The sequence below is a fragment of the Syngnathus typhle genome, linkage group LG2 (genome assembly GCF_033458585.1).
Source record: "Syngnathus typhle isolate RoL2023-S1 ecotype Sweden linkage group LG2, RoL_Styp_1.0, whole genome shotgun sequence".
Taxonomy (NCBI): Eukaryota; Metazoa; Chordata; class Actinopteri; order Syngnathiformes; family Syngnathidae; genus Syngnathus; species Syngnathus typhle.
The window spans coordinates 20,547,683-20,568,803 of record NC_083739.1 but is presented as its reverse complement, the minus strand read 5'-3'; the positions used below and the strand labels follow the sequence as shown (position 1 = coordinate 20,568,803).

Sequence of the window (21,121 nt, the reverse complement as noted above, 5' to 3'; positions counted from 1 at the left end):
TGCATTTGACCCATCCCCGTGTGATTTTGATCCATCCCCTGGAGGAGAGGGGAGCAGTGAGCAGCAGCGGCGCCGCGCTCGGGAATCATTTGGTGATCTAACCCCCCAATTCCAACCCTTAATGCTGAGTGCCAAGCAGGGAGGCAATGGGTCCCATTTTCATAGTCTTTGGTATGGTCTTAACTAGGCTGGATGTATTTTTTTTTGTTGGCGTTGATTTCTCCGACTGCCCGTAAAGGCACCACCGCGATCAGTTTAAAATGAAAAGAGAGGAAATTGACGTGCGGACATGTGAAAAAGGCGGCTCTGTATGGGAGAGAAGTTGAAGAGGAATAAATACACCCTTGGAAACCAAAACTTGCCCCTCGTCGTGACTCGGAGCCGCAACAAATGTTTCGGATTTGTGTAGGGTACATCGTGACAGCAAACGAGCAGGTGATCGAGCAAGCGTCTGATACGAGAGCATTGCGTTCGTATGGAGCGTGTTTGAAGTGAACAGCAGAGACGAAAGGAACAAGGCAAAGTGTTGTGAAATAAAATATTACCTGTAATACGCATTTTGTTATTTGCTGATTGTATTAAATAGTTGACGTGTCTTGCCCATCCGTTCTGCGCATCGGATCCATAGTGCGCATGCGCAGTGATACTGCCTCCGTCCAGTCCGCGATGGAGATTAAAAAACAAACAATATTTGACAATAACACAGGTTTCTGTTCCTGTCTTTGGTAATCTCACCCTGTCTTTTTGTTCCACGTCTTTGTCGGTCAGTCCTGTTGTTGGTTTTGTTAGAGACTTATGTTAGTTTACCAAGTCTGTGTTTTGAGTTCCTCCAATGAACCCTGGTCCATGCTGCACTTAGTCGCCCTGCTCCTTTCCACACTCCATCCGTGACAAGATTTTCTTCAAAAATTGTTGTACCATGATTTTCTTAAAAAAAAAAAAAAGAATTTAAAATTTTAAAAAAAGTGTACCCATGTATAATGCGCACCCCAGATTTTAGGACAATAAATTAGTTAAATTTTGCGCATTATACATGGGAAAAAACGTTAATCATTGTGCTAATCGTCATTATCTTATCTTTATTTAATTTTTACCTAAGCACATCATGTGCAAAAGTCGTGATTCCAAACCCTGAGTCTGGCCCATCGGTCTTGAAAGTACATTCCAAAAACATGCATGGTAGGTTAACAGAAGACTCAAAATTGTCCGTGGGTGTGTTTGAGTATCAATGGTTGTTTGTTTTCCTGTGCCAAGTGATTGGCTGGCAATTAGTAGATTACTGTTGCACCGAGTATCGGTACCACGACTATAAATTTCAGATGGAAAAAAATGACATGATACCATCATTCCCAGGGTAGCAATGACGACACAAAACAAACAAACAAAAGAAGCAAAAATGCTACAACTCCGTTTCAGACAGGGCAGTCTGCCTTCCGCTGCGACAGTAGAGCGGAAGGCCGTCTTGGATGTGCGATGGCCGGTTACATCTTTCTCATGCAAATAAATAAATATCTGAGTCTGGATATTTATGCTGGTATTTTATTTAGGACGGTGTGCGCACATTTGAGCCACATTCCTCCATCGCACTCATTCACTGATTCAGCTGTTTTGAATGCCCGCTGGGTGCATTTTGTTGACGGAGTGGGCGTTCATCTATTAGAATCACAAGCACAAGTGGAGTACTGCTCAATACTGTTGTAAAACGTCATGTGTATACAGCCAGTTGTTTCACCCAATATCAAGCTTAAGACACAGAGGTGCGTGTGTGTGTCAAAGCGAATTGATCACTCCTACAAAGTAACGTGTTAGATGCTTGGACTTAATTATCTTTCATCATTAGTAATGTACTCCACCTTTGTGGATCATGATTCATCTTTAAAACGTAGAGGATCATAACACATGTAACACACACACACACACTCTCACACACACATATATACGTATATATATGTATATTTTATGGTTACCATTCCTTATTACTACTTTAAGACATACAATGCATTCAGGATGCCTGTGATAAAGGCTAGGTGTGCCTTAGAATCATCAAGTGTCGATAAAAAAGAAAAGGAAAGAAAATAAGAAAAAAAAACTTTGGACAACTTAGCTTAGAGCAAATAAGTTTCGTCTCTCACGCAAATAGAGTTCCCACGTCATATAATACTCACTCACTCTCCATGTCTCCCTCCGATAAGCTATCAGTTTTCGTTGTAATTTCAGGTGAAATGATAAAGGGTGGCCGTTACTAGGTGACAATGAATACTTTATAAGTCAAACCTCGTATTTGCCTGGCAGTTTTTTTTTCCGCAGTGGCATGCAAAGTGCCTTTGGACCTTTTGGACATAATATGCCTGTACTGTCAACAAGACTTTTGGTATCAAGAATGCAGAGTTTACAAAAGGGCACAGTGTTGGATCAAGGTGGTGCCCAACTAGCATTTATTGGAGAGAGAGAGAGAAAGAAAAGAGGAAATTAACAAGTTTATGGCTGTGAACCAGCATGCAATGATACACTGTATTGGCTTCAGCTGAGTGTAGTCAGCAAAAAAAAAAAAAAAATCTTCATAAAACACGTTTTGGTTCATTTCTAAAATTTGATGACTCGTCTGAGATCATAAAGGGAAAACAGTTTCTCCTTGAGGAAAAAATATAATGCTTACGTACTTAATTACAGTCATAAACTTGATGTCCTTCAATCTAACCAATGCATGACAAATTACATAATACAAAAACAATATAAATCAAAAACATATCACTAGCCTCAATTTTATCAAAAATATAGAATACTTAAATAAAGACTTTGTTTTAATGAAAGCGTCATTTTGATTTAAATTTGACACCACCATGATAAAGGTCAACCACAGTGTGTTCCATGATACTACCGTATTTTCCGCACTATTAGGCGCACCTGATTATAAGGCGCACCTTCAATGAACGGCCCATTTTAAAACTTTGTCCATATATAAGGCGCACCGGATTATAAGGCGCATAAAATAGAAGCTATATTGCAACAAACTGAGGTTTACTAGGGTTGCGGTATGCATCCACTAGCCAATAACCAACGAGCCCTCTGTAAACAATCGCGTTTCACAAACGATCTCCTATAAAATGATCGGAACTGACTAAAGTTCGACCTAACGCATTGGTACTACTTACCTATGTTTCCCTTCCATATCGATCCGTAAATGTACTCGAAACATTAACGGAGCAGCCTATTTTGAAATGAAATAGCCTCGCGGGTACAACAGCTATTCGGTGACGCCCCCTGACTACAGTTGCCGTAATGTTGGGAAGCGATGCAACCTTGTAATTTACTAGCCGTACTAAAACGTACTGAAACATTTTGGCAGAGCACTGTGTACAACCAGTATGGATCAACAAATTCATCAATTGATCCATATATAAGGCGCTCTGCATTATAAGGCGCACTGTGTTTTTTTTAGTAAAATGTAAGTTTTTAGGTGCGCCTAATAGTGCGGAAAATGCGGTATATACAAACTTTGATTTGGTTGACTTGGTCATAAAACCTTTATTAACTATATATGTAACAATTTAAGTCATACAAGTTCTAGCAGCAGTTAACAAGTCAGTATAAATTAATATCAATTGCTTATTATTTTTTTCAAAGACGCTCTGAAGCTTGATTGGAGAATGAGAAGGGATAATATATATGTACTGAATGCATGTCATTTTTTTCCATTGTTGCTTTAACATTGCGTGTTAAAAAAATTATTAGCCGCTCATATAAAACGTAAAAAACTACTCACGCACACACACAATAATCACTAGTGACTCTTAACTTTCAGGCGGATATTCTTTTCATTTACCACCACCCTTTACAAGAAAAGAAATTGCAAAAAGCATCTATAGTTAAAATAAAAAAAGGTGCAGCTCACAACAATGGAAGCCCCAAATACAATGCGTTGATTTCTCACATGATATGACGTCATATAGGCTGACTATTCATCCAATGTTGGTCGAACACCAAATTGTAAAACTTTTGGAGTGGTTAAAATGCAAGGTAACCCTACATTTAAACAATTATAGTTGTCCATGATGTGTTTCCATGGGGATGCAAATGTGAAAGCCAGGCAATATTCATGAGTCGCAGTATCTGAGTAAAACCAAGACCGAGATTATGACTGCGTGCAAGTTAAATTGCCTACAGTAAAGTTAGTTCTATACAATGTGGACGTTACGCCATGAAGAGAGTGGTCTTGACTTGGATTAAAAGCACATTACGGCAAATCCTATCATTAGTCACGCTTTGTGCTTTTGAAATACTTTTACAGGCTACAAAAGACGCAATCAACTTTTCCACAAAAGTGTATTCACTCCGATTTCTGGATTTGGTGTCAAGTTGCTAAAGCGATCATTACGGAAACTTGTTAGTCAAGTGCCATTAAAACATTGAAAACAAAGTGAGATTACAGCACAACGTACTATAACAATCCAACACATCAACACGCCATGAAAATATTTAAAATGACATCTTGTGGATTTGCAATGAGAAAAGTGCTGTTTTTTAAAATAAGGATAGTCACATTTTCATGTTATTTTAGAATTCAATTTGACTAAATGCAATATGAAAAAGAAACTATGTACTGTATGAACTAGTGTGACTGCATACCTGGTTTTCATTCATTTCAAACATTTTCATGTTTTTTTAGAGTTCAACTTGACTAAGTGCAATATGAAAAAGAAACTGTACTGTATGAACCAGTGTGACTGCATAGCTGGTCATTGCAAACAGGATGTCATCAAAATGCACTGATAATAACACATCCATCCAAAACAACCTACCATTTTAAAAAAGAATTCTGAGGGCCAATAATCAGAAGAAAAAAAAAAAAGAACAATGTCAGCCAGCATAGTAATACCCACGTTCCCCAGGGAACAGCCAGTCCCGGCCAAAGTGAACACTTTGCCATCACGTTTGTTTTGCTTACGTCATTGTTGTTGCTGTTCAATGTTGTAGCTTCACTCTGTTTTAACATGTAGCACTTTTATAGCTTTTTGGACAAGGGCAAAATATAGGTTTGTTTCTGGTCTTCAGTCAATGTAAGCACATTATTAGATATGGATTACATGGGTTCAAAGACGATTACTGTTATAACTTTAAAGTATCAAAACATGGACATACTTGAGGCAATGAAGATTTGTTGTGTAAATCCGGCCAAGTCACAATCCAGTCAGGAATTTGACTCAGACAAAAATAGCCTGTGCTGAACCATTTCTTAATGCTAATATCACAGTGGTGGATGTAAATGCATCATTGCATTTTCTTTGTCAATATCGAGCATGTTCCATTAAGACTTGTGATGCATCTAAATGGAAATCTAAGTCATGGAAAACAAAGTGGACAGTCAATGTCGTTAGACATTTATATTGTAGAGTGATCGTGGGGGAATGTGCTTTAAGAACATGTTGTGCCAATATCTGTCTAGTTGGTGCTTATCATTAAAAAAAGTTGAATTACAAATCCATAATATCATTTGAGTGGACATATTCTATTCAATGGCAACTTCCTCAGCAGGGATGATGGTGGCTGGTGGAGCACAACCTCCTGGCTCTGGCTCTGGCGCTGCCATCGTTGGGGTCCAAAGCATTACTTTTCAAATGGAGCTGTGGGAGCTTTCCGTTTGATGTGGCCCGAGTGCATTGTATGCTTCACCCAAGAAAATGTTGAGGGTAAGGTGGAGTGTGTTCGTGTGTGAGTGTGTGTGCGTGCTGCCGTGCATGTGACATGGCAGGGGTGCATCAGTCAAAGGGCCAGTGAGGCCAGACATTTGGCTGCCCCTCACAGTGGGGCTGGTCTAGTGCAGACCCCACTCACAAGCCTCCGTTCCTGGGACAAAAGCTACAGTCCAGTTGAAAGATGTGAATTCAGTGGCTTTTGTGCCCAAAGCCCAGAGACATGCCGAGTGAGAAATCTGACCTTTGCTGGGAGTCAAATTGTGTTTCTCGAAACCCTCTGGGCAGCTCGGGCCAAAGTGAGTGAGCGGGTGGGATGGAGGGAGGGAGGGGCCGCAAGAGTGGGCTGAGGGTGGAGCTCAGCTCTGACAGGTGGATGCTGAGGTTGGTGGCTTGGCTGGTGGGCAGCACAACTTGCACTACATCTAACAACAAATAGGTATTTTCAGCAGGCAACTGACAAGTTTCTTCTTGATATTCACTGACGTGTTGCCATCAAATTGGAAAGGAAATTGAACGTGTAAAAGCTTAATTCCGAAGCTGGCGCTTTTAAAGTGGCATCCAAAAAGAGTTCAGCCTTGTGTTATTTGCGGGTGCCTATGAAGTAGGATATTATTCCCTCTCACGTTTGTTTAGACGACATTATATATTTATTTTTAGGCAGGGACTGAGCTGAATATTAAACTTAAAGCCAGCTCGATGGCGATGATGATTACGATGATGAAGGTACTGCAACAACACCTCTTGATGATTGTCATTTGCATCACTCCTGACAATGATTCTTCACAATCTCGTTTGATTTTTATAATTGCTGTGTATACATGGACTTACACACACTATGAAAATCACTGCAGAATCTCATTAAGGTTACACACTTGGAGGCAATTAACATGGAGTTCTGTCTGGTGCATAAGTCATTTTATAACATGCTGCAACGGCTTTCTTTTATTTGCGCGCTGTTTGTACTAGTGCATGAATTATGACATAGTATGTTATTTGGCAGCAGTGTGCTGAGAGTAGAGATTTTGTAGATAGAATAGGCCTATGTTTTAGAGTAATATATTTTTCTTGACACAGCTTTCATCCCCCGGCCGTAATCATCATATCTCCCCCATTGCTCTCCCGGATGCAGACATCCATAATGCAATCTTCCTAATTTTGATCCCTCGCAATCTGGTTTTTAAAAGGGAGGTGGGGTGGGGGTGCGGGGGTGGGGGGCATAGTTCTGAAGGCTTGCTCGGTAATCATTTTAGACAGATAGCCTTTCCCATCGCAGATGAGCAAATATTTGTAAACCAGCTATCTAATGGAAAATTATAGTGAAATTAGAGTGAAATTCATGACAGTGAAATCCGATTAGGTGTAATTCTATTATGCCATCTAAGCCCACACAGCATATTTTTGTCGAGTTTTTTCCATAAATACCTATGCCAGGGGTCCCGCTAATCAAATAAAAATGAAATTCATCTCCCCATTAAATTCAGTTAGCTGCAATTTCTAAAGCCTAACAAAGATTTTAATTACTAAATTATAAAATTCTCCCTGGCCAAATTGGGTAGAGAAATAGTGCATCCCCTGCACGTGAAAAACAATCCCATGAAAGGAAATTGTTGATCAAAAAAGATATCCAGAGGAAAATAACATTAGGGAGAGCACTGGGGCCCTTATTCAGCGAGTCTGGGTGGGGAGTGACGTGTGCCAAGCGCTAGGCTCTTGGGCCGCAGGAAATGAACTTAGTCGAGATTCTCGCTGTCTCTAAATGTCTGCCCTCAGAGTTATTATGCTGTAATTGACTAATTGACACCTTAATTTCATTTATGGGGCTCCTGTGTTCATAAAGCAACCCCTGGGTGGGGCAGTGGTCTTGTCGGCGTCCAGGACACCAGGTAGGGCTGGGGGCCTTCGACTATGTCCTTCTCAGATGATGATTATTCAAGTGACTGTCGAGGCATGAAGTAACCACGCACATCAAAATTATTGCAAAACTTAATTTCCTTAAGGATTTTCATTAGCTTCATCTTTGTTTATACTGTAGTAAGTACAAAGAATACAAAATATTCCCCTATTGCTTCTCTGGGAAAGTGTTTACGGCCGAAGTCATGTTTGACCTACTGTGTATCCTCAGCTTGTTTGTGGCTATTTGCCATAGGACTCGGCCCTTATCCCCCTCAAACAGCCGAAGTCCACTGTAAAATGTACATTACTGTGCCACATGAACTTCTGTTTACAACACAACCTACCAGTAATTGAAATCATAATCTTAAAACATTAGTTAGATAGAGAGAGAGAGAGAGAGAGAGAGAGACAGACAGACAAACAGACAGACAGACAGACAGACAGACAGACAGACAGACAAACAGACAGACAGACAGACAGACAGACAGACAGACAGACAGACAGACAGACAGACAGACAGGCAGACAGACAGACAGACAGAGAGTTTAGTTAGTTCGTTAGTTAGTTCGTTAGTTTTGACTGACTTCTTGCATTCTACCTTTCTCTTGCAAAACAAGCCCATACACCCTTAAAAATTTGGTATTGAAAGTTGAATCAACCCAGGGAGTTGTTTTGCACAAAACAACCCATTTAAGAGAGAAAAAAATATCCAACTTGTTTGTGCAAAATAACTCAAAGTTGGGTTGATGACCCAACTTCTTGGGTCGGTACAAGTTTTAACCAGCACTTTTAAGTGTGTATTTTATTTTAAGTTGTATGTCCAGAACGACTAACAGGACAACTCTGGGCTCTCTCAGATCAGCAACCAGATTTAATTCCCAGCCACCCACTTCTCCTCACCATTGGGCTGCTAAAATCACAGCCCAGCAGCCTCTGCAGAGTACAAAGCTTCATCTGAAAAGGCACCTGCTGCTTTTATTCACTTTAGCCCCCTTTGGCAGCTAACTGTGTCTGTTTAAAGACACATGGAGGAGAAAGCCCAACTGGAAAATGCTGAATTATTTAGGCATGATGTCTAATTGATTCAAGGCAGACATCTTGCTTTTGGAAGGGATGGACTGTGTGTGTGCGTGTGCGGATCGGAGGGACATTTTGTGAGGTCTGTCTGCTGTGTAATGCAGACATAGTCTTGTACTATAAGTGTCTGGGTAAATATGACCAAACTGAAAATCTAATCTGCTTTTTCCACACCCAAGCTGGCTGGGTATTACAGATAATCTTTTTTTTGTGAGTCATATGGTGGGAGATATAGATGCAGCTAATTTTTTAAGAGACAAATCTGATATTTGTCAACTGGTTGAAAAAAACCTGGGGATTTTCTCCTAATCCTCCCTCGGATGTGAAGGAGCGTTAACAGCAAAATGCAGATGGTGTTCTGCGCACGGAGACTACCCGGCGGCCAGCGCGGCACATACGGAGAGGCGCACCCTCGGCACAACCTGCAGATAGCGAACTCCCCTCACATTTAATTAACAAGCCACTTGTGAAAAGAGAGTTGAGTTTATTCCAAAGCGCAAACTTAGCAAAATGCATTTCTCGTTTGTTTCTCTTTTCTTTTTGCTCCCTTTCCCGACGCTACCTCCTTACTTCTAAGGCTATATACATCAAATATTCATTTGCAACTACACTCCAATAAGTAAAAGAAAACAAATTATAAATAAGAAGGCATGAATCTTTTAGGATCCCAATTCTAATCTTCCCTTCGAGTGTTTATGGCTTGATTTTGTCTTATGAAGCAGGTTTCCTTTCCGTTGCCAGTGTTGGGCATAGCTCAACTCATCTTCAAAAGAAATAGTGCGTTTTGAAGGTTCACACAAAAAAACAGAGCAAAATTTCAGACTTTCATTTGACACAAAATGTAAACCTGAGAGCTGCATCAACACCGTAATATTTGGGGAGGTTTTTGGCATGGCTCATTTTAGCACCAGAATGCAACATGTCAGAGCACTTTGACTGCATTCCTCAAGTACTTTGTGGCTCTGCAATACATTTGGCATTGTCTTGATACTGGTTTTGTTGCCCTCCCCCGAGCACATTGTATCATGTCAGCTATAATGCCAACTCGATAGTCATTCAGGAGAGCTCAGACCTCAGCCAAGGTGGAAAGAATTTGGTCTCAATATCAACATATTCCTGGCAAATAGTTTTATTGTGCTTATTGCAGCATACACAGAACTGAGCTGTCTTTGGGACAGGATAAGCTGCCATACAAGGAAATTGTTTTAAAAGAAAATGTGACAAAAAATGCCACTTGATACATTAAAACCTAATAATAAATCAAAACCTTGCTAAAAACAGCTCCGCAAAGTCAGGTGACAGCCGCTGTTGATGTTGTGTGCTGGACAGTGTGGTAGAGTGAGAATGGGACTGTACAATTTACAGTCTTTGGCAGAGGTGTTTACGGTTAAAAAGTTCCAATGACTTCCTCTTGTGATATTGTTTTTATGCAGTGCACCAAATTTTGATGACTCCTTTCAAGGCACATGTGCAACCTATTGGAAACGTGGTGTGGCGTAGGATTTGCATAATCCTATAAAACCAAGCAACACTGGTGAAAACAATACCTTCCTACCCTTCCTGATGTAACCAGGCTTGGGATCGGCACTCGGAGTTCAAGTGGCAGTCTGTTAAAGCACTGGCTGAGAATTGAACCCGCGCTGTCTACACAAAGGGCCAAGTACTACACCACCAATGAGAATTAGCATCACCGGTACAGTAATTACCCAGATTATTTTTTCTGGTAATCCACCAGTATGTAGATGCTCATTAATCAAAATGGCTTTTTTTTTTTTTTTACAATTATTGTAATACAAAACAACAGAATAATATTAATACAAAAGCATATTGTCATTTATTGATTAAGAAGTCAAATTAAAGTGATTGACTCAAAGTCCTGGCGAGAGAAAAATTGTTTTGTGGTTGAACGTGAAGCTTGATTAGGTGAACCAGCTCAAATTTGCATATGAAAAGGTGACTTCAGTTTGAAATTCCTTATTGCTGTTCAAAATGGTAACACTTTTAGAGCTCGCTCATTAAAGCACTCCATGATACTGGTTGGTCTCTGAAACTAATAGGTGGTGGTTCCCTAATACATATGTTGAGTACTCTACATGTATGAAAACAACTGAAAACATATGACATGGAACAATACCCATTAATGAACATTTAAGATACGTAATGAGACTGACTATCAGATACTATGAGATGGACAGTTAAAATGGTAAAAAAACACTTAATTATAGTCATAGTAAATAAAAATACTTGGGGGTTGTGAATATAATTGTCTTTACATCAATAAAAAAGATGATTTTCAAGTAAACCTACAAATTGTACAAATTACAGTCTGACAAGATTACTGAGTCTAAAATAGAGAAATGAGTGGTAATCTGAGCAGGATTCCAAATCTCTACCATACACCACACTTTTTGAAAATATAATAGTATTTGCTTCCCCAACAAAAGCAATTTAGTTCAATTTTGAGTCCCTAAAAAGTTCAAGTTCAATGACCACTTTAAACAGTCATAAATTCTAAACCATAAAACACCTGACAAGAAACTATAATTGTTGCCTTCAGATCTAAGATTGAGCATATAAACATATAGCAGGAACAAGAGAAGGGAGTGGAGGAAAATAATAGTAAAGATAGAATGGCTTAAGCTGTTTTGCAGTAATTGGCTGAATGGCAAGGGCAGCAAAAAATGTAGAGGTGGATACCAGTGTGAAGGGGACTCGGTCACAGCGCAAAACGAAACCCTCAGCACCAGTGAGCAGCGTAGGTGTCTGTCTGGTACTTTTTAACTTGCATGAGGCACAAGTCCCTGCTCCGACAAGGCAGTAAGCTGTAGATCACAGTCCATTTTCTGGACAAGTTAAGTAAATAACCCAAGCAAGCATGCAAAGACAGCATCAGGGAAAGAGAAATCCCCAAAGTCACAGTGGTGACACTCTAATAAATCCAATCAAACTGAAGGGGGGGGGAGGTAGAGTGTGTGTGTGTGTGTGTGGGGGGGGGGGGGGGGGAGAGAGAGAGAGAGAGAGAGAGAGAGAGAGAGAGAGAGAGAGAGAGAGAGAGAGAGAGAGAGAGAGAGAGAGAGAGAGATCCTCTTTGCTGCCTGTGAGTGTCCAACAGCATTGATGCAATAACACCTCATTCAGTGTTTAGCCCTTCTCAAAGGACAGGCGGGGATAACACTTTAAACCCTGTGGCTTTATCTCCTGCAGATTTTCCATAAAATGACAAGCCAGGGAGTCGGGGCCATGTGACTACCATGTAGGTCAAGGCAGATGGGGGGTAGAGCGGGAAGGAGGTGAAGGGAGAGAGGCGGGGTGGGGGAGGATTTCTAATGTAACTGTGGAAAATAGCAAGAGCTAACCAGATTAGATCAATTAAGATTCTGTCTTTTCTGGTGCTGACTGCAGCGAGGCTGACAAACAAACTCAATGACAGATGACAAACAATGGTCAAGAACATGAAACATTGGCATAGCTTTCAATACTTCAAGATTTTTATGCGAACTGCTTTAACTTAAATGTATTTTGCTCGTTTGTCCCAAATGAATCAAGTCAATTTTATTGTCTTAAACCCACAAAAGGGAATAGCATGGAATTATTAAACACATAAGTAAAATTAACAAACTTTTTTTGATTAATTTAGTCGAGACGCCACGTCAAAATTAATTAAGACAAATTTAGAGGGGGAATTAAACATAATCAATAAAAAAATGATATGGTTGCACATGTGCACACTATCTCAGTTGTTTATTATTATCTTAATTTTTATTCCGAAAATGTGGCATTTGAACATGGTTGTGTAGACTTTTTTCTTAAATATCAACTTTAAGTAACTACTTTCACCTAACAGCATGATTGAATTCAGTTTTGCACACATTATTGCTTTTTCCGTGGTAAATGGTCGCAAAATGTCCAACCCTGCCCACCCTTCTCTACCTTTTTGTTATTGTAGTAGTGCAGTATACTGCAGTTCATGTGTGTTTTTCAGCCAATCACTCCAGCTCACAAAGTCAATGAAAGGAAGATCTGACCTCAACATGTTTTTTTTTTTTCCTGGTGAACCAGATCATTACAGCCTTTTTAGAATACTGATATATATCAATATTGTGAGCACCGTGGCCTCGTATAATTGAACTTAGAGTCCTGTTTTCCACATGCTGACGGTGCAGAAGTTCCCAATGGAATACCACTGGTGCTTGATAGAAAAAATAAGCTGGACAAGGGTAAAGCTTTGTGCTTTTGAGTGACCTTGACCTATATTTGTGACCTGTCACCTCCGTCAAACAGTTGATTCTATTTTGATCACAAACCTGAGCAAATTGCCCCCCAAAAAATTGCCTAAAAGCTGACTGCATCTCCTTTGACTAAAAACAATCTCACTGGGTGGCTTTGAGAGACCTGTCTTAAATGAAACTCAAATGCACTATCTTTATGAACAACGCACCAATCAATACTAGTGTCTGTCCATGCATAAGAGCTTGTTGCAATTGATTTTTGCCCTTCTTTGCAGTGAAAAAAATCCAGGCGCTTATGTGAGTTACAAGGTATCTTGCCTCAATTCATCAACACAACACAGATAATACTGGCCGTTGCCAAGGAAACGATAATGGTTTTTGTCAGTTTTCCAACAATCAATTACCTTCATGCGTTAAAGGGCAGTGTTTACAAAGACTGTAAATTACCAACAAACATCTAGGTAGTTTATGGAATCCATAGCAGAGGACTATAGACAATAGAGTATGAATTTACAGTATGAATCTACTTCAATACACAGCTAACAACAGGTTTTCTTGTGAGATTAGGAGTTTTACTTTATATAACATGGGTCATCATTTCCTAATAATTTGCTGTATACTGTACAAGTTCTTTGCCGATCAGTGTCATTCAAGTGGCTCCCTAAAGCCTTGTGATGTTTAAGAGTGTGGCATTTTAGTGCTTCAACCCATATTTAGTCCAATGGAAATTGGAGAACCCTGGGTACACAATGGTTGAAATATTTGTAGCTGAAGTAGATCTTCACCAGACATTCATCTAGCAGTTGAAAAAGTATGTGTGCGCAGAGGTCAGTTTTATACGTGTTAAAATAATTTGGCAGTGAAACTTCACATGCATGTGCTTTTCTTTTACATAGGTGAGTACTTTTCATGAAGACACAATGATTTCAAAACCAGTAATAAGAGGAGCAAACCTCTAATTTGACTGATGGACAGAAAGGTCATAGTTAATTTGACCAAGTTTCTTAAAGCCCAACACTCCTGGCCAATCCACATCTTTGGGCTGAAAATAATACGATGCTCCATCTTTCAAAGATGTACTTTTCCTAAAGCATTGTTGATTGCCCTGTGTCCATTACTTGGAAGGATTATGATAATATTCCACATTGTGCTCGGCGTGATGCACAGGAAATTCAATACTCAAAAGGTTAATGCAATCAATTAGGATGACAAAGGAGTAAAGTAAAACCCTCCTGCTCGTGGAAAAAAAGACAGGAGAAGAGAGGGGGAGAAAAGGTATTGAAAGCTTGAATGGATGCATTGAGGGAAAAGAGCCACTTGAAAAGACAAAAAATGGCATTTATTCACCACGTATCATCTGAAGGCGACTTGATGAAACACAAAGATCATGAAAACGTAATTACAGAATAAATCGCATAGTTTAATTAATTCTCAAGCAGTTGCAAGTGACCAATACAGGATCAACAGTTTTGTTTGAGATAATCATATATCTAATCCCAAATCTAATGTTCATTTTGCATTATGAACTTTTTCCCATTCCGAGTTAAGTTGTATCTCAAATCCCCAATGTGGCTTGCATGGGCCGAGTATTACCATCATAATTGCCTATGTGAAAGTTACCGTTGTTATTTAGATATTGTATATTGCTAACAACACAAAGGAGCCCCATCAGTGCAGATAAATGGACAAATCTAGACGGCAGCATTAAGATTTTACAACCGTTGTTGTAATCCACATTATCTTTTGAGGCATGTCAAAATGGTGATGTATTCATCACATTTCAATGATAATGTTATGGGAGGCCATGCAGTGATTATTAGCCAACGTCTGCAATGCCTATTTTCCGCCAATATGTTGTGCAAGAAGAAAAGCCTAAAACCTTCTAATCCATTTAGGTAAGGAAGTAGACTTACCTACTTCTACAGACACAACTTGATAAATCCACTGCACTTCAGCACGTGTATATACTGCTAACACTTCAATCACATCTTCATGATTTTAATTCAAATCATTGTGGTAGAGGAAACTCTTTGTCGATGTCCAAATACGTCTAGACCACACTGGATGTTGGATTACTGCAGACGTTTGTTTGCAAGTGTAGAAAGAAAAATCCACCTTTGCAAGTCAAATGCTGCTAAATACTTTCCCACTCACCCACACACAAACATCCCAATGAACAGGTCAATAGCACAAGCCTAAATAAAAAAAAATAAATAAATAAAAATCAACTGTTGCTTTTGGACTGACTTAATCAGCTCTCCAGTGACAATTTTCTTTAAAATAAAAGGTACAAGGTCCACCAGAACAAAAGATTTGTTGGTAACCGTGACTCCAATGTTTTGACTTTAAGAATGTCACTTTTTCATGGGCTGCTGGAACTTGACCTACATCAAATTTTTCTGTTTAGGGTTTTTCAAGCCCAGGAGTCCAGTCAAAGAAACAATGGAGCAAAATGGGCTTTGAAGTTGGTGTTGAATAAAAACCCCGGGGCTGACACATGAAATGGCCTCACAGCTGGGCTGCCCCCAGCCCAAAGAAAAACAAATACTTTGAGAGAGGGGGACACGCCACTCCTGTCTCAGCTTCATAGGACTGGGAGGTGGGCTTTCACGATATGCCCGTAATGATGGATGGATTCAGAGGAAAGTCTATTCACATGGAGATGTTACATCATAAATATTTACACAGGACTGCCGTATCCATGTAGCCTTTACTTGTTTTGACACATTGGAAAAAAATTAAAGGACAAAAAAAAACTGCAACAGAAAAGTGGGGGGGAATGATAAGGCTGACTTTATTATGCCATACTGAGTGAATTAGTAATGCAGATTATGCTTAATAGGGTATCTTTGTCGGTACCAGCAACTGAATAAACTCCATGTTTATTCAAAAAGACAGGAAGCAAGAAAAAAAAGCACAATAATCAAGAAAATGGGCCACAGTTTACAAAATCAATAATGGTCAAGTCCGCATTGCTTTTTCTACATGGGAACACAAGGAGAGACACTGTCAGCTACAAAGTAGGTACTAATGCTTGGCAAATCGTCACTTGAGTTAACAAACACTGCGCTCGAGCCTAACGAGAAGGAAAGGCGAGACGTCATTGTTGGTAAGCAGCCTTATACATTTCTGCTCAGTGAGCTCAATTAAAAGCCCAAACGTCCCTTGAGATCGTCCCTGGGACCAATGAAAACATATTTGGCAGTTTAATTTTCTTCCCACTGTCTAGGAGAGAGACTGTGTGCTGCTCCAGAAGTGTTCCCTGGGCCTACGGTACGTCTACGAGAGCCATGAGGAGAGGGGGGGATGTCACGCCAACACCGCGTTAAAGCCAGTCGGTCTTTATAAGTTGCATTAACATTTATCAGAAGCCAATTAAACTAACGATGTTGCTGCTATGTGGTTACACACCAGGGAAACGTTTGGATGGTATACACAGTTTGACATTCATACTGCACTTGCAAAATAACTTGTTCATCCATGCAGCTGTGTGTGGAACATCAGAACTTCAACACCGACACCATAGAAGAAATGTGCGTATCTTTAAGGAAATCTTTGCCACAATTGTCATTCCATGTCTCCTCTCCAGCGTGTGAGTGACACCATCAGACACAAAGAAGAGTGGCGTAGCCCTCCGTCTCAATTCACGAGCATGGCAGCCCTCGGTGGTAGCCAGGGTCTCCGAGTTTGACATGAGGCAGCCCACGGTGTCACTACTGAATGTTGAGATCCCTCTTGACTAAGAGGCCAGGGGCAGGGGTTGTTGTCTGCATCCTCATGACAGACTCCCACATCAGCATTGTGCTCATACCAGCTAACATCATTAGCACACAAGGTTTCATCTCGGAGAAGAGGAGAAGGAGGGGGGGAAAGGGGGGCAACCCAGTTTCTTTAAGTCACAAGTCATTAGTGTCCTCTGGAGAGTCAAATTGTACAGAGGCAGATTTTTTTTTTTAATCAGCAACAAAAGGTTTTATCCTCTTGTTAATTTGGTGGATGTCATCTGTACTTAGATGTCTGTGTCTAATGTCTGCCCCAGTAATAAATGCCATACCGTGGAAAAAATTACATTATTTTGTCAAGATGACAATGTGGGATGTTGCCGTGATAATTTCCAGACATAAAGCAGGTATTATGGAACATCAGCCTGAAATTAACACAAGCAAAAAACAGCACAGTGCACAAAATAAACCTGTTGTTCCATAAAACAGTGATTTCATATTTGAGTTCATAATAATTTCTGTGCAACACAACGGTAAGGCAAAGCTCTTCAGCTGTTCATGTTCAGGAACTCATAAAAGAGCAGTTGTTGTATGTCAAAACTAGCATATTGTTCTTGTAGCACGGAGCCAATTCACTGTCTGCCATGTATTTTACACAGCGTTACATACCTCATCACATGACAAGAACGGGAGCGAGTGAGAGGGGCCCTCTTTGGAAAACAGATACATCAGTGTGCCAGTATAGTGTACGACATTGCTGTGAGTTAATCAGTTGGAAAATAAAACGGTGGGATTCTAATAAGTCATTTGTCAATTTTTACAACCCCCAGACACATTGATCCATGGGGATTAATGAAGATGCCTGATATTGTTGTAGATATGAACAGGGGAGAGGGTGGGGACAGTAATAAGTCATGTTGGGGATTTGTCTTACCTCGTTTTCTCTTCCTGGGGAGTCACTCCGTTCAGGGGGCTCACTTCATCTGAAAAGGAGAATGAAGGAGAAGCATAAAAACAGAGATACAGATTATTGAAATGTATACTCTGGAAAATGAAAATAGGTCATGTTGCCGATATGCACCCAATGACAACAATCTACACTCCTGATGACTTGTCGCTCACATGATTTTTATAAACAGAGTGAAAGAGCACACATAGTACGTCACAGCTTGGAGAAAAGGACTGCATCGGGAACAATTGGGAGAACGCAACGTAGAGGCAAGGAACAAGTGGATCAATAGTCCCAGAAACGAGTTACCTCATTGTTATGGGTTTTAGTGAAAAGAAATACACAAATGATTGAATCCTTTATTGCCTCTTTATCCTAAAGAATAGTACAGTAACTGCAATGTGACCTTCCCGTATCGCAGCCCGGCTAGAATCGGCAGGTGGCAGAGTACCATGTTCTTCTTCTTTTTTTTTTTTAAATAAGCAAACCCTAAGTTATAAACTGATTCTTTTGTTCAGACAATTGTCTGAACAAAATAATCTGTTTATAATTGTCATGTAGACATGATAAATCTCATGGAAATAAAAAATAAAGGTAACTATTTACGTGATACGTCCTTTTTTTTCTTTTTAAGCATACTAGATTTTTACCAAACTTAACTATATAATGACATCAGAAACAGAACAACATTCTCATGTTTAGATATCCTTTCCCCCTTTCTTCAACAGTAATACTATTAAGATCCCTAATAACAATATGCATCTATCAGTTTTCTGAACGGCTTTATCCTCATAATATTCAGTTTCTTAGGAGCTACACTGAGACCCAATAGAAAGTAACAAGAAAAAGGTACCACAATAATTATTGTCTTGTTTGAACGACTTGGGCTTGTCACATTTGGATGTGAAAAGTAAAGGTGCATTTGTCACTTATGACACCCATTAACCCTGACGAAAGGTAACACGAAGACAAACACTGACTTTGTTCATGCTGGTTGAGTCACTTTTAAATCCTTTCCAAAGTTTCCTAACCTTGAGAGCTCCCGCATCCTGGAAAAAGTAATAATTATTCTAACCTGATCTTCCTACTTATTTTATATCTCCCCTCAGCAACCTAACTTCTTCTTGGCAACAGTGCAGTTATTAATTCATGAGGCACTAATTAGTTCTTTGTTTAATTTTGTGTTAAACAGACTGACCGGAATGATAACGACTCGCGCTGTAGCGCTTCGGTCCCATGCCGCTCCTGTTTGCTACAACAAGGGAGCATCGTGCGACTAGCATGATGAACCCAATTCCCTTCTAAGTTGCACTTCATTAAGTCAAAATGTGACAAGGAGCTTAGAGGAAGAACTGGCAGATCTGATCATACATAACAATGCAGGCCCACTAAGTTTCTGCGAGGGGAGGGATGGGGTGAACGGAGGAGGAAGGGGGGATGGGGGGTGCTCTGCGGTGTGGGACAAAGTGGATTCATGGATGCACGTTGATAATTTTCTATTTTTAACCCTTGGGGGACAGCTTTCATTTTCCTTTAATTGTTTTTCTTCTGAGCTGAAGTGTCCTCTTTTTAAATTGCAGCTCCTATCAACTCCCCTGATCAACCCCCTGTGCAACATTGCAGGTAAACAAGTAAACAACAAGGTTGCCCTTTTGCATGGCACAAATGCTCACGACATTTTCCCACCGAGCGTCTCAAAAGTCTTAAACTGTACGTGCGTGATGATGGCGAGGCTGGGCCGATCAAAATGAACATTTTTGGCAATGCAAGTTGAAAAACCTGCTGAGGTGACGGGCCTGTAAACTCTCAAAGCCTTATTCATAACGTAAGAATGCATTAAGGTGTTGCCATATTTGACATAGTGTACTTGCTGAGAAATGCGGGGTGAATGTACAGTACAAGGCGAAAAACACATTGAGGATGCATGATATGCACAGCGCTTATTGTTAGAAACCGTTTCATCCAACAAATACCGTGCCATCTAACATTACACTTTGCTGGGAATCTCAATTTCTCTCACAATGGATGAATTCCTCAATACACTACTGGCTTTGTACAGACGGAAAGAAAAAACACTTTCTTTTGCCAAATGGGGTACTTTTGTTCCAAATGCTTTTTCATCAGCTGACAAGCTCCACAAAGATGTTTAGCCTCAGCAAGGACTGAATATATGATAACATCAAAAAGCGGACAAGTAATTACACTGTATAATAGGCAAGATTGGCATTTTCAAAATCATTTTCATGTGGATGGAAATGACATTGCATTGACTATTCTGTATTCACTGGTGCAGATAAATAAACAAGGCATGGAGAAGGAGGGGGGTAGGTGGGGGCATACAGAACGCAGAGTACAATGGCAAGCAGGTCAGTAATTAGAAACTCTGTTTGCACAGTAATAATTTTAATATATTCATCAGGAAACAGAGCATGCCTAGAATGATAAAATCCTATCAAGGAACATATCCCAGATGCATTAACCTTTTAAACAGACTCACAGAACATTGTTGGGCACCTTGAAGAACAAAATAATAAAAAATCCACAGAGAAGTCCTTGTGGTATGTAGTCACACTGTGGCTGGAAATATTGAAAGCTTCCAGGACTTCCTTTCACGTACACATTTTTAAATAAAGCAAAATCATGTTGGAACCTTTCTTCCTTTTAATGCTACAATTTTGTGTGTCAAGGTACTGACTGAAGATCGACGCTGAAACACACAATCTGCTGATTGCATGAGTGTTGACAGGATGTTGGTAACCTTGTTTGTTAATGAAGGTGGCGGTGATGATGCTATGGAAATGTTTGCAAATTGCTTTAAGGAATCCTGACATGCAAAAAAAAACCCCTTGCCCTCCCAATGTCATTTCTCAAAGAGACACGAATATGTAATTATTGAGGAATTCAAGGTGGAGTACAAAGGTAATTATTCTGAGGTACCTGAAAAGACTTGACACACCAAGTGGAAAATGTAAGAAAACAACACACAGTATTCACTGTTCTTGTCCGCACACAGTTGAAGATCACAGTATTTATTTTGTTGGGGGTAGGGATATTTACATACTTTGAAACTGAAGCGGATCTATGTGGAACAGGAGAACTGAACCACGCTTAGTCTCTCTATTCGTCAACGGACGCTACAGCTAATTGTTTACTTTTCAAACTTAGCTGGAGCTAGACCCTTTTTATCCACTGGTGAAAGGAGAATTTGAATCTCTTCCCTTTCTGCTCGAACCGCTTATAAAAAAAAAACCCCAAAAAAAACAGAGCATATAGAGTCATGTTTGCATTATTGTCAACTTTTTTAGAATATCTGTTTCGAATAGATGTTCAGATGAACATCTCTTTCTTTCTATTCAACTAGCTCAAATGACATGAAATATGATCGGCAACAATGTGTCTGCACTGTGTGTCCGCCGGTTAGCATTCGGAGTGCAGCAGAATGGGACACTGACCATTTACTCATGCATATTTGACAGCACCTAGTAGGCCCCTTTTTGAGCTGTCACTTTTGGCTTCTATTCTCTTGTCCCCCAGGAAAGGACCGAGTCGGGGGCTTCT

General features: G+C 40.0%; 1 protein-coding gene across 4 annotated transcripts in view; it reads right to left on the bottom strand.

Annotated features, from left to right (window-relative positions):
• Positions 1 to 21,121, bottom strand: part of casz1 (castor zinc finger 1) — a 162,899-nt gene that overhangs the window by 73,481 nt on the left and 68,297 nt on the right. For all 4 annotated transcript variants that reach the window (XM_061298002.1, XM_061297985.1, XM_061298012.1 and 1 more), the window contains one exon: positions 17,549 to 17,597. The gene's annotated coding sequence lies outside the window, so the exon portion shown is untranslated. The remainder of the gene's footprint in view (positions 1 to 17,548; positions 17,598 to 21,121) is intronic.